Here is an 8,199-nt window from a genome sequence, read left to right as displayed (position 1 = left end):
TAGTCCATGGTGAAAGAGAACCAAATTATAATTTTTCCAAGACAGCTGTGTAGTACAAGTGGAATCAAGTGCACTGTGAAAATGTCAAATCTGGGGTCTCAGGAAGTGACATGTGAAAACACACGTCTTTTATTCCTTTACATTTGTATTCATAACAATAAACTTTTAAAAAAAACTTTTCAAAAAAACAAAAACAAACAATAAACTTAAAACAAAAAAAACAAAAAAAAAGACATTAAACAGTCATCATGAATCCCTTGGCGGGCATGCAGATAATTTACCAAGTGCACAATCAAGTGAACACAGTCATTTTCTGCCCGATTCACACATAATACAGCATCCCTAAAACTAGCCGGCGCCTCTGAACCTAGCCAATGGAAATCCAGAGCAGGGCATGGAAACGTAGAAAACCCATATTTCAAATATTTTCCTTTGAGCAAACCTAAGCGTCTTTTAAGTGAATCTGTTTGGAACTAAACATTAAAAATATAATGTTATGGTGTCACAAGATGCCAAGAGATGATTTATTTGGGACCGACATACCAGGTTAATCAGTCTGTGAACTAGACCAATGGTTATAATAAAAAAAAAAGAAACTAGTTATATTATTACTGATTTACAAGAATCTAAAGGAAATCTTACAGTTAATTGACTCTAGTAACCTAAAGGAAGAGCGGCATCCTAAATCAAAGCCTTATGTTAAACATTTGAGCATAGCTGCATTCAAGTTTTGAACACAATACTGGATGACTAGAAAATTCTTTATTAGGTGTCATATCTAGCAGCGTACAAGCAGAACAGATTGACTATAGTTCAAACACCAGAGGCTTGTTAAGTATTAATAATTCATATCAATGTACTTCTCCACCTTAACATCGTTCACTTAAGTAAAAAGTATTGATTTCTCATTCCAGAAACTACAGGATGTCCTTGAAAAAATACAAACCAGCTGCCTCATCAGAAGAGAAGGCTCTGTCCTCTAATTAAAATAATTTATCACATGCTATGCAGTAGAACTGGGTTTCCGAGAAAACGTACAACAATGTGAGCAGCAAGAAATATATATGACTCAAGGGCAAATAAGAGGACCTAAAAACTAAATGTTCAACAACCCTTGTTTAACCCCTTTATGTATTTATTGGGGTAGGCAAATGTGACCCTGTGCAAGATATCCATCCATCTAAAACACATATTTAACGGAAGTCTACAATCAAAAACATTAAAAACATTTATATAACATTCCAGGAGACAGGCAGCCCTGAAAGTGAATGTGTCGGCTGTATATCTGCCTTGACTTTGCAGGAAAGTTTAGTCATGCACCTTGACCCGAACCCCAAAAACAAAAATGTAACATATTGCAGCTTACCACTCCTTATATCTATTGGCTGCATTAGTTTTTTTTTTTTCTAGGCTACAAGCATTTACAGGAAATACAAAAAAGGTAATGAGTTTGCCAGAAATGCAGTGGACTTGTCACTTCCTGTGAACTGAAAAAAAATACAAACATCCGTCTCTTTCTTTTGTAAGCTTCTATTCCCACAAATCTACCAAGTAATAGTGGTGAACAAAGGCAAACATGTTTGAAGTTGTGTGTGTGACTACTATGGCTCCCTTCGCAGATACAATAAGGAAATAAGTATACACATGACTGTACAGGAAGTTTTCTGTGTGATCAACAAAAATACAGGGAAGTCTGAAAAAAAAGACATGTATCTAAGGTCTGGTAAGCTGCAATAAATGTGTTTGGATAAAGATACATTTTAAAGGCTCTTTCACACCAACAGCCTTTGGCATTATTTGTCCAACACAGTCCCAGCAAGAGAACAAATATCTTCATTTTCTAAGGTGTGCACCAATGCATTCTATTGTATGGTATGAACAGGGAATGATGGGGGGGGGCAAACACTACAATCAGTGTGAATGTCACTGTAAAAAACGCACGGTGATCTGCAATGCACAATTAAGTTTTTCGGGGCAGGGTCCTCTCCTCCTCCTGTGTCACTGTCTGTATTAGTCTGTCATTTACACCCCTATTCAATGTACAGCGCTGCATTATATGTTGGCACTATATAACTCCTGTTTAATAATAATAATATTAGTTATCTATCTATCTGTCCACCCCTGACCTGTCTCCCTCAGTCCCGGATAAGGTCTCATGCTGCCTGTCAGCCATCTCATCATGGATGTCTGACCGATTCCTGAAACTCAACCTGGATAAAACAGAACTCATCATCATCCCCCCCTCAAATTCCAAATCTCCCCCTGACATATATCTAACTGTTAACAACACTGTTATTCGGCCTTCCCCTCAGGCACGTTGTCTTGGTGTCACCTTTGACTCGGCCCTCTCATTTACCCCCCATATTCAAAACATTTCCAGGTCCTGTCACTTGCACCAACGCAACATCTCCAAAATCCGCCTCTACCTGTCCCCAGAGACCACCAAACTCTTTGTACATGCTCTTATCTCTCTTCTGGACTACTGTAACATCTTCCTCTCTGCTATACCACTAACCCGACTCTCTCCTCTACAATCTATTATGAATGCTGCAGCCAGAATCACCCCTTCCCACTGCTCCTCTTCTGCTGCATCTCTTTGCAGATCTCTACACTGGCTTCCATTTCACCTTAGAATCAAATTTAAGCTCCTGTGCTTTGCCTTCAAATCCCTACACATTCTTGTCCCACTTACATTTTAAAAAGTACTCCCCCAGCCGCTCTCCCCAATGACATACTAATGACTTCCTCACTCATAACCTCATCACACGCACAGATAAAAGACTTCTCTAGAGCCGTCCCGACTCTCTGGAATGGTCTTCCTCGTCCTATTCGGCTTGCTCCTACTTTCTGCTCATTTAAAAGAGCACTCAAAACCCATTTTTTTCAAACTTGCCTACCGACCTTCTTCTGTCTTTTGGAAACCATCACTACTTACCACACTACATATCTCCCATCCCTTTGTGTGTAAATTCCCCCTCCTACTAGATTGTAAGCTCTTCGGGGCAGGGTCCTCTCCTCCTGTATCACTGTCTGTATTAGTCTGTCATTTGCAACCCCTAGTTAATGTACAGCACTGCGTAATATGTTGGCGCTATATAAACCTTGTTTATTAATAATAATAAAATAGTTTATTAAGTCATTGGGTGCCAAACAGTTGCAATCGGGTGCTGGTTACTGCACAGCAAACAAACACTATTGTGACTGTCCAAATAACAAGCCTAACTTTGAAAATAATTCACAGGACTTAAATAAATCTGCTACATATCCTCTAATTTCCCGATTAAGTATCAATAAGTAGCATTTAGTGCATCTCAGACATTCCCATTTGTGAGGTAAAGATGAACACAGATAACGTAGCAATATCCATTGTTTGGGGTGCAGAAAACAGACACGGGCCAGAGCAACGGACCATGTGTGCCATAAAGATGGCAGGCTCAGGGCGGTGAGCTCAGACCTGCGATGGGAGAGTGGGTGGGTTGTGGTATCATGACGTCACTCTGGGGGAAGGTAATTCTTCACACATGGCTCCCCGTGCAGGCACAGTCCAAAGTCTGCAAAATTAGTGGTTCCTGACATCCAAAAGTTTGGCGACCACTGCTGTAAATCATCATCCACAATACCACCCGGAGGAAGATAGAGTATTAGACATCAGACATGTGCTGTGTCAGTCCAGCCGGGCTGCAAGGCCAACTCGTTTTATTAGCGAAATGACTATAAAAAAGAATACAAGTATAAAATGGATAAGACAGGGATAAGAAATACCCAGATAACCTGCCAGCAGAAAAACACCTGAGCAATGTACTCTGGACTTTGATGATCTTGCTACACTGCTGAAAGTCTAAATATACGAAAAGGAACACGAGCCAACTAATTACAACACTGGAACCAAGTCAGCGAAACACTCCCTGCAACACATCTGCTGTAAAAGACCAATATATTCTGCTTAATGAGTTGTCTGGAAAGAGATCTCACCACAGCTTGCTTTAGCTGAATACTTGGCCACTAGATGCAAGCTTAAAGCTAAAGATTCATGATCTTATGACCAGAGTTTTCCAAACACTCAGAAGAATAGAATATCACAAGCAGAGACCAATGAAGCAATGGCACTATATGAGCACAGAGAAATCAAAAGGTTTGAGAATAGGACAATGCCAATTCTTTATCCAAAACACACCAAGTCATTTTCTAGGTAAAAAGCACATTTGTGAATTAAGTGTAGTGTATAAACCCTCTACAATAACCTCATTTTTTGCACTTGTTGGTTTTTCAAATCTGGAGTTGAAAGTGCAAAAAAGTACTTGTTTATCCTAACAAAAATCTAGTGAATGAGTAACTTTTGGTGTTCTTCAGCTGTGTCGCACTTAGTCAAGACTAATCTTCTATAGACTACAGAACACCTTCTCCTGGGTATTTGTGATGAGAGGGTGATACAGAGTTGGAAACTTTAAACAAGCATTAGTAATCTTTCCAGCATCAGTAAGCACAAACTAGCATTGCCACAACACTGATTATGGACAGACTTCCCACAGGCTGGGTACTATATAAAAAAACTGTAGTATACGCAGCGATCCCAACTCCCCTTCACAATGACCAGGCACATGTAGTGGCTGCAAAATGAGAAAACAAAATTGAAAAAACAACAGATGAATTAGGGTGTTGAAGATTAGAGCCTCCTTAGGAAGTGTGATGGTGGAGCGTGTCCTTATTTAAACCTGAGATATGGAGGGTTCAGTGTTCTCTGCTATTGGTCTGTTTTATGTCATCTTGACAAGATCAAAAGAGCTCTCTAAAGTCCTTAGAAAGAAGGTTGTTGGTGCTCAAGATCCTGGCAATGTATTTAAAAAGATTGTCAAATTATTTCATATGCATATTTTCAAATAGATTGCAAATGGCTGCAACGTGCCCAGCATTGGACACCCCAGAAAATATAACCCAGCAGCTGACTGAGCAGTGCTAAAAGGAAGTCAGCTGTAGGATCATTTCTGAAACAGCTGGTGTAAAAGTGCATGGATCTCCAATCAGAAACATTGCACCAATTTAAATAGCATGAGAAGTGTACCAAGAAAACAGTCTTTGCTATATAAAAAAAAAGAGCAACAGTGCAGTTTGCCTTTCAACAAAGAGCATGCCTTCTGCAGCAACATATTGTGGACTGACAAATCAGAGATAAAGTTGCTTGGCCAAAGAAACAACCCATATTAAATATTTGGAATCAGGCAGGTCCTTAGTGCAGAATGTAACAGGCAATGTCCCTGTACTCTTACCTGCCTAATCAATGTCCATCTGCCAAAAGTTGTTTCTAGGGATAGCTGACAATCCCAGCTTCCCCTGCAGGTGCTGGAAATGAATGGACAGGCACTGATGGAGTAGTGGGTAACTAACCTTTGGCTCTGTTGTATCACAGGCAGGGTCTTGGGTCACTGAGGCTTAGGGCTCTTTCACAACCATTGTGTGAAATCATGCATTTGGCAGCTCCTGGGAGTATGCAGCTGCTGTATCTTCAAATAACTGCATGGCAAAAACATGCTGTGATCTTCCACAGCCATGTGCAAAAAAATGGTTCCCAACCCTTGCCATTTCCTTGAATAAGAGAGGTTTGGACCACGACTGAGCCTGCAGCAGAACACTACAGCTCACCAGGGGTCTGAAATGGTCCTTACTGGTGCACTACACCCAACCTATGAAAAAAAAAAAAAAATATGAAGTTCCGACTAGGGAAACTCTGCCTTCCGTACACATTACAAGTTTTAATATATATTTCTGACCTCCTTTAATGGAAACCAGAAGTATAGGTACTGCCATTGCTGACCTTCAATATGCACAAATGCAGGGCCATCTCTGGCTTAAATTAAATCCTTTCTGGAACAAGCACACAGATGAGAAGATCAGGGTAGCTATGTAAAAACTTCTGATCCATATACTGGTGCCAGATTAGTGAAGCATCCTGAATTAGAAATCATTTTTTAGCTGCTTCACCTGAAAAAAAAAACAACTTCAAGCTATAAAGCTAAAAAGTTCATACTGATAAAAATCTGAAGATTTACTTTTACTGTAAAACATGTGCTGTGAGCTTCAGATGTCATCATTTAAAGTGCTTTATACACAAACCAGAATCAAAGTAGAAGAGCACAGCAGAGATCTGAGTAGATGTAAAATCCTTTCAATAATCCAAACTTTGTCTCACTTTATAGAAAATAAACTTTAGCTGGACATACACTTTATGAATACAGAATGAATGATCTGCCCGTAGCCACAGCAGAAACGTACACAACAAATAACAATAATAATATTATTATTATAAAAAAGCTGGTAAAGTTCTTCCAGTCCAGAAGTGTACGGAGTGTTCCTTCTCACAGACATAGCACTGCACCTCTCTTGAACAGCTGGTCGGACGAGCCGGAGGTCAGTGGAAGAAGCTCAGCAGGCTGTACGCAGCCATTTGCTGTCTCAGCCATATGGTCCAGCAATTACTGTGCTCTGTGTCTGATAGGACACACATTGCACAACAAAGACAGGGAATCACACATTCCACACATTCACTGCATCTTCCTGTTTGGGACCTATACCTTGTATGGACAAAATCCTGACAAATACACAGCCAGATCCATCTGCAATATTCTCTGGACAGCTGACATGACACGGGGGTGACACCGGTCATAACTTCTGTGAAATGCACATCAGGACAGACTGAAGATACTTGAAACTGATGGCTACAGAACCAAAGAACAATATAGATATAATATGGAAAGTGAGATGGTTGCTTTTGGTGATAGCAGCATTACATCTGGAAAGTACAGCTCAATACAGTCATCTTTACTTATTTGGTCCCTTTTGGTATGTTGAATGTACAGCTCAAAGTCTTTTGTTATGTCTGACAAGTTCAATAGGTTACCTGTGGATCCTGCTGGAAATCTTGTGAGCTGATATGTTCATGTTGTAATTTATCATATACACTGCTCTCCAAGAACTACAAAACCACACCTCTCTGTTGTTATTATTAACTTGTATTACGCAGCACTTTACAAAGTCCACAGTCATGTCAATAACTGTCCCTCAAAGGAGCTCATAACGTCCCTAGAACAGTCATCATGTCATTAATACTGGCTAAGGTGAATTTTTTTTTTGAAGGTGAACCAATCTAACTGTTACAGACACCAGAAATAAGAGGGGTTTTGTAGTCCTGATACAGAACCATGGCCCTCTATTATAGACAATAGTAGAGAGGTGGGGTTCTGTAGCCTGATCTGTTTGTTAAGCTACGTACACACGTCCAATGGTTCTCGCCCGATAATCAGCTCAGGGCCAATATCGGGCGTGAATCTGGAGTGTGTACAGCGCTCGTCGTCCATCGTCCGAATGACCGTCCTGGTGGATCCATGGACGATCATAATGCAAGGGAAGGGGGAGAGCGCACAGCAGGGTGCCGCTCAGTCGTTCTCCCCCCTCCCCTCTCTATAGAGCAGAACGGTGCTGTATGTACATGTTCATGCATCGTGCAGTCCTTAGTCGTTGGAAAAGATCATGAAGGATCCTTTCCAACGACTATAATTGCACGTGTGTATGCAGCTTAAAGAAGGCACTATGAGTAAAGTAAATACTCCCAAAACAGAAGTGACATTCTATACTGTTGCACCTTGATGAAATCATTAGCGGTCACTGGGGGTAACACTCAGTTTCCATGAACACTGTTACACATTGAAATCTAAGGTAAAGCAAAGTCAAGGGGACCTGTCAGTAACTTTACAAGTCAGCATGTACAAATTCCTGACATGTCACGGTACAGAGCCCATCATTAACAAGCCATCCTTGCTGTGTGTGCAGGTGACTTTGTCAGGTTGATTGTCAGTGTGCTGCAGGAAGAACTTCCCCTGTCTCTTCTACCTCACTGCTCACTATACAGGCTGAAGCGGGTGGGCTGATCAATGTCTTATATTTGTGAACCAGACACAAGCACCAGAATTTACATTGCATTTCTGAGCAGCCTCTCCGTGCAGGAAGAGGATGATGCCTGAAAAAAATTGGTGCGGTTCTTTGGCGGAAAAAATAAATAAATAAATAAATAAGTAATAAAAAAAAAGGACATGAAGGCATTATCATGGGGTACTGAAATCTGTGAATATTAAATCCCTATAAATGTTACACCTACACATTTGTAAGGATATGTATGCTAGATTCACCCTTGACATGGAATTAGCCAGT

The sequence above is a fragment of the Pyxicephalus adspersus genome, chromosome 1 (assembly GCF_032062135.1).
Source record: "Pyxicephalus adspersus chromosome 1, UCB_Pads_2.0, whole genome shotgun sequence".
NCBI lineage: Eukaryota > Metazoa > Chordata > Amphibia > Anura > Pyxicephalidae > Pyxicephalus > Pyxicephalus adspersus.
The sequence above is the reverse complement of the archived record's forward strand: the minus strand, read 5'-3'. Positions refer to the sequence as shown.